We start from the raw sequence: 12,083 nt of genomic DNA, 5'->3' as shown, positions 1-12,083 counted from the left end.
ATGAACTTTCCACTTCCACGTTCCAAGAATTCTGAGACGAAAGAAGAATAGAAGAAAGGAGGAACGGAGAGAAGAAAATAAAGAGAGTAGGTAGAACGAAATGCGACACTATCCTGGAGTGGACAATGAAATGCCACATCATCATTAAAAAATGTTTTTGATTCTGCCTCCCTTGCCCTGTAGTTTTTATTCTGATAGTGGTGTACAGTAAATCACGCAATTCAGTCATGTATGATGCACTTGTGTGGCCGATGCTGTGACTCTAATTCAAAGTAGCCACTGCTTGAACCTGCAGGGACTGACGATGCTGTAAGACATGTCTCTTATTTTGACCATCCCCTTTATTTTTCAACTTCAAAAACATCGCACTGCTCACTGAATGCTGCATGTAATACCTTGCTGTTCACTTCACAAGTCTTGGCATGCACTGATTTTCTAACTTAGTGAAAAGTGAGGGCTTCTCAGGCAACTGGTTTCCATATAATGCTGTTTTAACAGCATTTATTGTAAATGACCATATATTACTGTGATGCAAAACTATACTTACATTTAATCTCACTGTCTAAACAAGACAAGACATCCAAGAGAAACATCTGATTAAATAGCACTATCAGTCAGGGCTTGTTATGACTGTAAACGATAGGAAAGCTGGAGATATAAAAGGGGAGGTGGGGGGGGGTGACATACAGGAAAGGGCCGCAGGCAGGAGTCAAACTCAAAGCTGCCACAGAGGACCCACAGCCTCAGGACAACTGAGCTACCAGGTGCCCAGAACAGATCATTTTCACTGTGTTTTTTGCAGAGAACTGCACTCATCATGCAGAAAAAAAAATCTCTAAGTGAAGCCTGCCTGTTCTAACGCTGCTCAAGCAGCCAGGGTGAACAGGCCATAAGCAGGTGTTTAGTACATAGTGACATGGTCACACTAGAAAAGTGACAAAGTATACACAAAGCTGACAGCATGCAAAGCAGATTTTCTCATATGCTGTTGATAGACACTTTTCTCCCACAAGGAGCAGTTCACAGCATGTTGATATATTTGCATACTTGCCAGTTATTATGTAAGTATTTGACTGCTATAATCTACTGTCTCGAACTGTCTCGAAACATATTCCCTCATATCGCCTCACTTTTCTCAAGTGACATTTTCGTTCTTTTTTCAATTTTGTTCAGTTCAGTTTTGTTGTTTGCTACCATCCTGCCTGTTAGAGACTTTGTATTAACTGCATTTACTGTGAAGCATGTTGTAACTTTTGTTTTTAAATTGCAACTGTATAGATCAGTGGTTCTCAAACTGTGGGGTGGGCCTCACTGGTGGGACCTTGAGCAACTGCAGGGGGGATGACAATTACCAGGGAAAAATATGGAGTAACACTAAGTTTTAAAAAAAAATGATTCATGTGGGGAAAATAAACAAGAGCTTGTGCTGACGTTTGTTTCACCAAAATTTATCTGGGATCGTTTTGTATTTGTTGATGAAATGAAATGAATGAAATTTTTCTGGCTTCTGAAGCCAGAGCCAAAAAAAGTTTGAGAACCACTGGAAAAGCAAGCAAAGAATAAATAAGAGAACAATCTGAAACCGGAATCCAGTTCCTGAAAATTTCTGAAGAATATTTCAGTATATTTTTTTGTCACCCAAGCAGAGTGCACATGTTTTAGCATGTGTGCAAAAGAGTACAATTGTCTATGATTTGCACAATAAACTACTGCACATGGCTTTCTGATACAAACTGATGAGTTAATTGTCAGTGGAAGTGTTAATCATAGCTTCTAAACACTTTTAACCTTCATTGTTTGAACCATCACATGCAAAATGATCCATTCAATCACTGATATCTGAAGGACATTACTGATTTTTCCATAACTATCTATGACAGGAGTGTTTGTGATGCAAGAGAAGTGTCAGGTGACAGAAATTAATTAGGGATCACAATTGGGGAAAACCTCAGATGTAGTGTTGACGTTCACCAAGATGTTCACCAAGAAGATGAGAACTTAAAGTGTTACTACATGGAGGAGGTGCACTTCGTTGTTTTTATTTTACTAAACTACAGGTTTTGTCATTGTTGTGTGGTTTGTTTCTGAGTTTTTCCTTATTCTTTTGAGTAAGCAAAAACTCTCTTACTCTTGTTTGTAGGTGTGGCAGAGTGCAGCTAACCCAAAAAAGTTGGAACAGGTTCATGTTCCTGAGGCATACTGTGGTTTTGGGCTATGCAAATAAATTTTGACTTGACTTGACCTGACTTTTTTTTGCCATGGATGTCAGTTTGTGTCAGTGTTTTTCTTCATGGCATATGACTGTGACATGGTGCAAGTGTAACACATTGCTACACGGATAAATTTACTGCCTGCATTGCATAATAAACTCCATTAAAAAGGATACTAATTGGGCGCGGGAACACTTAAAAACGCTCTGGGTTAAGACTCTATCATGCAAAGGAAAAGACACATATCAACAACATCCTGAAACGCTGCTGACTTCTCTGGGGCCTGACCTCATCTGAGATTGCCTGACACAAAGTGGAGAAGTGTGTGGTGGTCCGATGAGTCCACATTTCAGATTGTTTTCAGGAATCATGGACGGTTTTGGAATTAACTGCATCAAGTTTAGAAGGAGTTTACATTTCGAAAAAACAATAAAGTTAATCAGTTATTTTACAAAAAGTCTCAACAATTTTGGAATTGGGGTTGTACATTAGCATTCAGCCAGACAAAACTGCAAGATTCTTGTATAATACAGTAAGCAGTCAACTTAAGTAAGTACACAACTACTATACAGCAAGGCACCAGGACACAATTGAGGATATAAAACTGTTTATTACAAAATGCGCTCATATTTACAGTGTGAAAATGAATGAAAGCAACAGTGTAGCTACTACTGAAAAAGGAATGATATTCGCAATTTAACTACTGAATCAACTTCTGAATCGGGGCTTATAAAGTGGCAGGTTTTGATTGAGCTGGGTCAGCATTAGCAGCAGCCAATCAGTGTAATGGATTATGAATATTGACATGTTAAAGAACCCTAAACAGCTTGTTTCAGTAGAGACACTAGTTAACACTAACACTAGTTAATGAAATAGCTTTTGGTTGAAAAAAAAAACACCACAGACATACAGTAGACATACCATCTTGTCACAGAAGTAATAAAATGCCCATTTCCCACTTAAAAACCAATACATAATATGCATTTGAGAAAAAAACTTCACATCAAAAAGGGAAACTTTACACATGAATATCCATGTGAAGTGCTACTTAGCTTTTGAAAACAGTTGTTTGTCTTCTAAGTCTCAGTATACAGATACAAACTGGGGTGAGTTTGAAAGACAGGTTCAGTAGAACATGAAAGGTTTAACAAAAGGATGTTATTAAATTACAGTATGGGAAGTTAAAGAACCAGTGTTAAGGATTTTACCCATACTCAGGATTATACATATTTCGGACCATGACGCTTCAATTTTGACCATTTTAAATCTGTCTTTTCAAAGTCTCCCAATTTCACTTTAATTGCAACAGTACCCATTTAATTAATTTTCACAAGAGGACACTTAGCCACACAAGAAAGACAAATCATCTAAACAACTCCACTGTCTGCTGGGTCCAGGGCTGGAGCAGGTCTTGCAGAGTGCAGAGGAAGCTGGGAAAGCTTGAGCCATGTGGCAGAAGGTGAAGCCGAGACGCTGGTGGATGTCTAAGGAACGAACAGCACAGAGAAGAAGGCTTAGGGTTAGTTTCTGAATAAATAGTGGAGAACACCCATCCTGGATCTTGTTTTGGTATTGGTATACACTTTGTGTTCTGTGCTATTCAGAATATGTTAGCATGCAAAAATGCTAAACTAAGCCAGCGACCATGGTAAACATTATATGAGCTTAGCATTAACATTTAGCTCAAAGCAACACTGTGTCCCTGAGCGGCCAGCATGTAGCAGTGAACACTGACCTTTATTCTGTCTTCCTACCAACATAATTTTTGCTGTAGCTCAACAATATGTTTATTTGCCTCTTCCACTCCACACCTTCATTTTGCACCTGCTAGTAATCCTGCTTTCCGACCAAACTCCCAATGGGAAACCTGTGCCACATGCACAACCCTCATTTAAATACTGCTGTCTCCACAGTGTTTGCACCTGTTGTCATTTATGCAATTATTCTCAGCTGATCACCCACAAAACCTACACCAAACAAACATGCAATAAGTTAGAATGCACATGAAATTCAGCACTATTTATTTGGGATCTTGATAAATGTCATGTGGAAGGAACATTACAAAGTAAAGTAAACTGTGCTCAGTGTTTATATAGATTTTTTTCTCCTGTTCCTGTTCCATTTATTTTTGTTTGAACTATGTATGGGGTCAGTTAAACAGTTTGGTTTAGCTGTGTGATCTATCACAATTATACAAGAACAACAATGTTGAGTTTGGAGCACTTATGAGTACAAAACATATTCTTATTTTTACCTGGGGAAACATTTTCAGAACAGGTACATAGATGCATGTGAATCATCAAAAATATGCACAATGTAAAATAACTTTAGTAGGAATAATGAAATAATGAAAACATACCTCTACTGTTTTTTTTTATCGGTGACCAGAACACAGTTGTCACTGTCCTCACTGAGGATGATGTAGTGCATGAGATTAATGTTTTTTATGCAGAGGTACTGGCTGGGTTGAGCCACGGATCGCAGGCCGTAATGTTCACCTGCTTTCTTCCCATCGTATTTCTCAAACCAGTAACTGTCAGGGAGGTCTTTCTCATCACTTGACATCTCCAACTGTGAACACACAAAGCACAATGTTTAGGTCCCATTTTAGGCAGAAATAATCAAAGGGTGTCCAAGGTAGTGGCAATAAAATGTTTGCAGCATGTTTCCTGCAAACTCCAAGAATATTTAGCACTCATGGACGTGAGAAGTAGGGTCTGATAAGGAAACTGCAGCATCCCTTAAAATCAGTTATTATAAAAACTATTAGTATAATATAAAAAGTGTGATGCACACTAGCAGCAGAGAGAGAGACCTGTTATATATGCTGGTCTCTAACTCCTTGCTGTTTGCTGTAATGTAAAAAGTTCTCAATTTGTTGTTAATTGTTGTTAATAACTATAAGATATAAATTATCCTGTTCATACAATGATGCCTTCTAGTGTCATTATGTTCAAAAGAAGACTGACATCTCTATGGCTGATATTTAAAAAAAATAATGTAACTCTGTGTCTCTCTGTCTTTTTAAGAGGACAAGATATTTTTAACACAGTTGTTCATAACCAGAAAACTTTCATGCTGATGTTGATTTCAAGATGAAAAACTGCTCCAACTATGAATCATTTCCCCATGGAACTTTTACTTTTAGAAGAGCCTATTTTGCAACTGTAAACACTGCTTTCATCTCAGTCCTCACACATGATCCTGTGAGATTTGTGCACAGACCTGTGCATACTTTCATACGGTGCCTGCTTCCTCCTATTGTCTTGAAAAGATTTTAGTTTTTATGTATTTATGTCACACTACAGATGTATTAACATCAGCTGAAATATAAAAATATAACACTGTCATTACCAAAACAGTCTCGACCGAAACATGGGATATATGTGTATGTATGTATGTATGTGTGTGTGTGTGTGTGTGTGTGTGTGTTATTACGTCCTTATTTACCTTCAACTCATTTCCAGTCACCATAGTGACATATTTACTGTCTCCAAGCTGGAAACGAAAAGCCATTTGGTTTTCCCTGTGACCAGTAACTATGTACACCGAAGGTTCTAAGGACAGAAGTAACATATTTATTTTGTGTCAATAAATTTCAATCAAATTAAGATTAAATTCAGATGTAACCACTCACTGTAATACATAGTGTTATACACAGATCAACAATGCATCAAATGGGAACTTTTGCAAAACAATGAATCTGTTATTTTGAAATACTTGTGGTTATTAGAAAATAACTGTACCATTATTTTGCTTTTCCACAACACACAGCTTTGGTCCGTCTCTTGTGTCCTCCAGTGTCATAAATTTTCCTTCACTGCTCTTCATAACACATTCCTGCTCCTTGGTGTCTCCCATACTGTCATCCTGACATGAGAAGAAGGACAGACAAACCTTTGATAAGACACAATCTGCTGTACTTAAAAAACTTTGATAACTCCAGTTTCCTGTGACAACACTGTACAGTACCTCAGTGGCCTTTGTGTTGTTTTGCTTTTTATGATCTTTACTGTGTTGTTTTAAAATTTGGATGGGAAGTGTCTCATTTGAATACTGGAAAACAAACATACATTTGCTACCACAACTTGCCTCATTTGTAGTCTCAGCTGTCCTTAATGTTTTAATCAGTGAAACTTTGACAGTTTTTGGCTGTGATGAAACTTTAACCTTTTAAACTTTAACACCAGACTGGTAAACTAAATCCAATTATATGCACAGATATGTGTCAAAATTAACTTCAAAGTTTGCAAAATGCGGGGCATTTTTTTGAAGCATCCATCACAGTTTCCCAGCACTCAAAGTGACACCTTTGAATGTCTTTGTTTTTGTGAGCTAACGGTCCAAACCATAAATGTTAAAATGATACTGGATTTTTGAGGCCAGTGCCAACAGAGATATTAGGTAGGAGTAAAAAAAAAATCAGATTAGAATTTTGATTAAAAGGATATCATCGGACTGATATCTGTTTTGAATTTTGAAGAATTAATCAACTAATTCTTTCAGCTCAAATTTTACATTCTGTTGAATAAATTAGGTTTTCACATTGCATTATATTTTTAAGTAACTTGTACCTGTGCTGTAGTTGTCACATAACTGCAGTGGAGTGAAAGGAACAGTATTTCCTTCTAAGGTGTTGTAAAGTAGGACTACAAAATGTCATAAAATACCAGGGATGTAACAATACCAAAAGCGTATTGTATCACAATAAATAGTCTATGACAAAATATTTACACATAATGATGACTTGAAAAATGTACTGGATTTTTTTTTTTTGTTCATGTAAAATTCACTTCTTCATTGAACTTTAAATTCAGTGAAGAAGTTCATCTGTTTTCCTTCTTTAATAAAACAAAAGTAGTCAGCCATGACATAAATATGTGCAAGAAAATGGCTTGAATTTTGGCAAAGAATGCTTGAATTATGTCTGCACAATTACAAAAGAAAAACAATGCATCAGTCAGTCGGTTAATGAGATAAAAATAATAAAATAAAAATAACTGTAATATCGCGATCGATAGTTTCACAGTTCAGTAATTTATTCCTTATGTAACTTGCAATATCACAGTATTGTTAAATCCCTTAAATACTCAAGTAAAGTATCTCAAATGTGCACTTCTGAAGTACAGTCCTTGCGAAAATACCACTGCACTGATATAATCACTAAGATAGTGTGTGAAGGACTTGTAATAGAGTATTTTTAAACGGTGCTATTTTAACTTAAGTAATATATCTTGCACTGTTTCTATGATCACTGTCTAAACTTAGTCTGCTGTTGCAGGTAGATTAAAGCCTGTTCCCTTCCACACTGGGTGTCTTGTGTTTGTTTGTTTGTTTTATATATTCCTGACAGTTTTCTCTGTGCAAGTACAATGCGAATCACTGGACAACAAACTAAGATTAAAAAAAAAAAAAAAAATGGATAAGCCGATTTTCCCTAGATCTCTGAAGTAGACAGCTAGGGAAAAGTAAAAGTAGAGTCTTCAATAAAAAGTCTCCTGCAGACTGGAATGACCACACACTTGTACTTGTGCAGCAGGACCATCAGTTATTAAAGTCGTGCATAAAATGAAGAGGAATGCAGCATTAACGCATGTCTGGAATTATGCAACAGTCGCTTACCGTTCGTGATACGGTCTTGTAACGCAGTGGAGTTTTCCCTGTGGTTGGTGACCGCAGCAGCAGCAGCAGCAGCAGGAGTAGGAGTAGTTGGAGTAGTAGGAGTAGTAGGAGCGCGCTTCGCTCTTCACTCTGCTGAGACTCACCGCAGACTCTTAAAGGAGACGTGCGGAGCAGCGGACTGACGCAGGCGTAGTAATTTATGTCTGTGCCAATAAAACATCTCTACTATGGGGTGGGATGGACCGGAAGCACGCGATTCTCGGAATTAAAATGGGGGGAAAAAAATGAATAATAACATCTGTCCAACTCGTGGAACCTTGCAGTAATGAAGGAAAAAAAATTTATGCAATGAAAATTCGCTTTCTCCGCTGCGTCATCTTCCAGAAAAGTGTTTTTCTGCTTTTTTCTTTGCTTTTTTATTACACCTCACTTTCACTGTTATCTAATCTTAGCCATATATAATGATACATATCTATAAGGTCCAAGTAATAGTAAACACAGAGGGTGATTGAATATGTGGCTGCCCCTAAGATGGATAAAACATAGTGAAGTGTCCTTTCCAGTGGAAAAAATTTTGATTAATTAATTTGATTTGATAAATTTGATTAACTTTGGATAGAGGGAATATCTGATATATTAAAAAAATCCATGCTGTGGGACTAATAAATGAATATCTGATCTTTCCTGTAGTGGAAATTCTGAAGAATGTTTCACTCAGACACTGAAGAAGAGTTCGGGAGACTTACACAGGAGTATCTAATGAAGCTCGATCACGGAGAATTCATATTAGCAATACACAGAGAATATTGTGACTGCCAACGCAATTCTGTAGGCTACTTCTCAAGTGAAGATATTTAACTGTCCCCTGACATTACCTGGAATTTGACACGCCACCTTGTACAGGCCTGATGTGTCTATCTATGTGTACACAAATTCTATTGGCCATAAGTGAAAAACAAGAAGCTATTCATACCTTTGCTCTAAATCACTGTATCTATCTGTCAGCCCTGCTCATGCATTGTGCCCTGCTAGGGAGTGTGGAGACAGTCTCTCTGCCCGATAAGCCATAACCTTGGGACCTCAGGAGAAAGTATCTGGGGAATGCACTACTCTCTTACTTGTGCAGCTGTGGACTATAGTTGTGCAGAGCTATGACTGGATCCTTCACGACTGCGTTGTCACCCATTCTAAGAGCTAGTGAGGCAAGTGAGGCAAATTCCACAACATTTCCCATGTAACGTCTTGGAATCCTGGTGAGTCATGATTGTGACGTGGTGTTACCTGGGGACAAAACTAATTAAAAACTTGATCTTAATCCAATATGTGTAACACTGAAACTGGTTTAATAATACTTGGCCAAGCAGAATGAAGAAATAATCAGAACATGCTTTGTTTCCTTCAGTTCTTGAGTTTCGGTCCTCTAGGGTAGTCTTTAAGAAGAAGAAGAAGAAGGCATACTTTATTAATCCCCAAGGGGATTCACTCTGTTGTAATTTTGTACATGCATACACAGGCCAGAAAATGCACGTTATGCGCAAACAGGACCTATAGACATGCATCTGAAAGAGGTGTCAGAGCGAGGGTCCTGCACACATACATATAGTCAGGCAGCTCGGCAGGTTCGGTGCCTTGCTCGAGGGCACCTCAGCAGTGTCCAGGAGGTGACCTGGTACCTCTCTGGCTACCAGTCCACACTCTGTACTTTGGTTCGTGTGGGACTTGAATTTGCAACCCTTCCCAAGCCAAGTCCTTACAGACTGAGCTAGTGCTGCCCCCAACATTACCATTTACAGATATTGTTTCAGGCGTATCATGTCTGCATTCCTGTCCTGCAGACAGATTTAATGGAGGAGATCCATGTGGGTGAGGATACTTCCTGGTTTTGAAAACCACCCCCAGGACCCTTATTCCCAGGCAGATTAATTTACACTCAGTTCTACACTCAGTATATCAAGATTACGAGGAAATCTATCAACATTAGCTTGTGATTTGAAAACACGTGTCTTCAAGCAAAACACATCAATAAAATCTCAGACAACTGAACCTGTCCAACATGTGAAATCCAAAATGTTTAACACATCGTATCATAAGCAATTGCTCTCACAATTTAAAGCAGCAACATGTAGCAATTGCGCATTCAAAAATTAGTACTGCAGTCCAAACAGTGAGTTGAAGCCATAGACTGTAGATGAAATAGGCTAAATTCCTATCTAATATCCCTCCTCCTCTCTAGATGTGAAGAAGTTCAAGCAGGCTGCAGGAACACTGCAGGAGCACAAGACGCGTGCAATATTGTAAACTGACTATAATTAAAAATCCCTTCCTTTAACAAAACAGGGGATATGATGGGAAAGACAAAGGAATGTTTTTAAAAAACCAAAAACAGTCCATTTTCCTTCTGTATCTCAATTTTTTTACATTGGTAAACATATGACCTTTTGTGGGCGGAGCTTAGGTGGAGGCAAAACAATTGACCCTTCCTGCAGACAGCAGCAGCTTGTCAGGGTGTTCCAGATGCATTAGCAGTTTTCTGCTAATGTCTGCCCTAGTCACGCAGAGATAGATAACAATCACAACTCTGTTGTTCATTCATTGGAAAGTACTGCAGTGTGTTACACATATATCAACACAAAAGTGAAAATGGTGTTGACATCACTTGGAAAGGATGCTTGCAATCAGGCATAAGCCGTAACTGCAAGCGCAATTTCTCCTGTTTTGCAAAAATGACGTTAATTGCTTTGAGTTCAAACAAAGTTCTACAGTTTTAGAGACTGAATCAGCCCAGACTCATCATGATGTGGAAACTGCACCATGCCACTGTCTTATCAGCAGCATGCAGAAGTTCAACCAGGGTACATTTCTAAGTCACAGACTAAAACAGTCGTGTATCAGTTAACTTTACTAAGCTGAAAAAAAAAAAAAAAACAATTACAGAAAACATTATTATGAATGAATATGAGTATGATTTATGTTGGGGTGACGCTGTCATGTTGACTTTTATATCACCAAAATTCAACCTGGATTCTCTTTTTAAATCAGTTACTACCCTCGTTAGTGCTAATGAATGGTGAAAATTAAAGTCTGAAGGTTTGTCATACCCACTTAATCAGAAATTGAGAGACAAAGAGGAACAGGTTATTTTTCTCTTCACTCCTTTAGTACATTAGCTAACTCTGTTAGCTAGTTGCTTGGCCAGAGACAAAACATAGTGGAAACTTTGCATAGGTGCAATGGCAGTTGACCCCTCTTAAGTCCCTCCCCTTTTGTTCTGTGCTGCAATGACGGTTTGTACCTCAGCCAACATTCTCCTTATCCTGTTTTTTGTACTTAAATATGCTATGTACCAGCATTGCCTATGTTAGAGATGGGAAGTTCACCTTTTTTCATTGAAACAAGTCGCCAAGTGAGTCACTCTGAGCCCACACTGACCACAGCGGCCAAAGATTATGTACACAAGTACTTAGAAACTTCTAATTCAACTCTCTGCTAACTTGAATGGGATAAAATAATGATAATCCTGCAGCACTCCTATCCTTTCCAGATGATATCAGACTGGATGAATCAAAATCTGATAGTTATTTCTTGGGTTTGGGGGAAAATAATTAGGTGCCAGACTTTCAGGTCATGAGTTCAATCATGGTATGTTTTGTTATTATGCAAATAAAAAAAATCCCATGTTCTCATTTGGTAGTTAACATTTCTCAGTAGAAGCTATTTTTCAGAACATTGTTAACAAATTTTAAAAAGTGATGTGGTTCAAAAAATGGCAGACACACATCCAAAGCATGTCCAGTGTAAATGACACCTATAATGACACTAAACGCTTGAGCAGCGTGTGGTGATACCTGCTGGTTTTTATCACAGCAGCGGTATTAACAGGTTAGAGCGTCCACACAGCCTGCGTGTGCAGTGCTGCTCATGTACAGGTCAATGAGGCTGCAGCCATGCCTCATCTAGAGATTTAAAGGTTTACTCACTTTTTTCTGCCTGATGCATGCAGCTCTTGGCAAAAATACAGATTAAAAATCATCTGTCGACAACCATACTGCCGTTATATCAGCAACAGATCTCGCTACAGTTTAATTGTCTACATCTGCCCAATGTATCAGACATTTTTTTTTCTCTCCTCCCTCTATCCATCCCGTCATCCCTCCCTCCCACTCTGAACTAAGGGAAAAATCACAGATTGCCTTCAGAAAACAGCTTTTTTCTGTCCTGTCATGCATTGCTCAAGTGCATCGTGTAAACAAG

General features: G+C 38.3%; 1 long non-coding RNA gene across 1 annotated transcript; it reads right to left on the bottom strand.

Annotated features, from left to right (window-relative positions):
- Positions 1-3,347: 3,347 nt before the first annotated feature.
- On the bottom strand, positions 3,348-6,405 carry LOC146320155 (uncharacterized). The gene is made up of 3 exons (XR_014771498.1): positions 5,661-6,405; positions 4,570-4,781; positions 3,348-3,694 (listed from the first exon to the last, which is right to left on the bottom strand). It is a non-coding gene; the product is annotated as an uncharacterized LOC146320155 (long non-coding RNA).
- Between the last annotated feature and the right edge of the window lie 5,678 nt (positions 6,406-12,083).

Source organism: Lutjanus erythropterus, chromosome 10 (assembly GCF_056507025.1).
Source record: "Lutjanus erythropterus isolate fLutEry1 chromosome 10, fLutEry1.hap2, whole genome shotgun sequence".
NCBI classification, from domain to species: domain Eukaryota; kingdom Metazoa; phylum Chordata; class Actinopteri; order Lutjaniformes; family Lutjanidae; genus Lutjanus; species Lutjanus erythropterus.
Note: the sequence above shows the minus strand (reverse complement) of the source record. Positions and strands in the feature narration are given on the sequence as shown.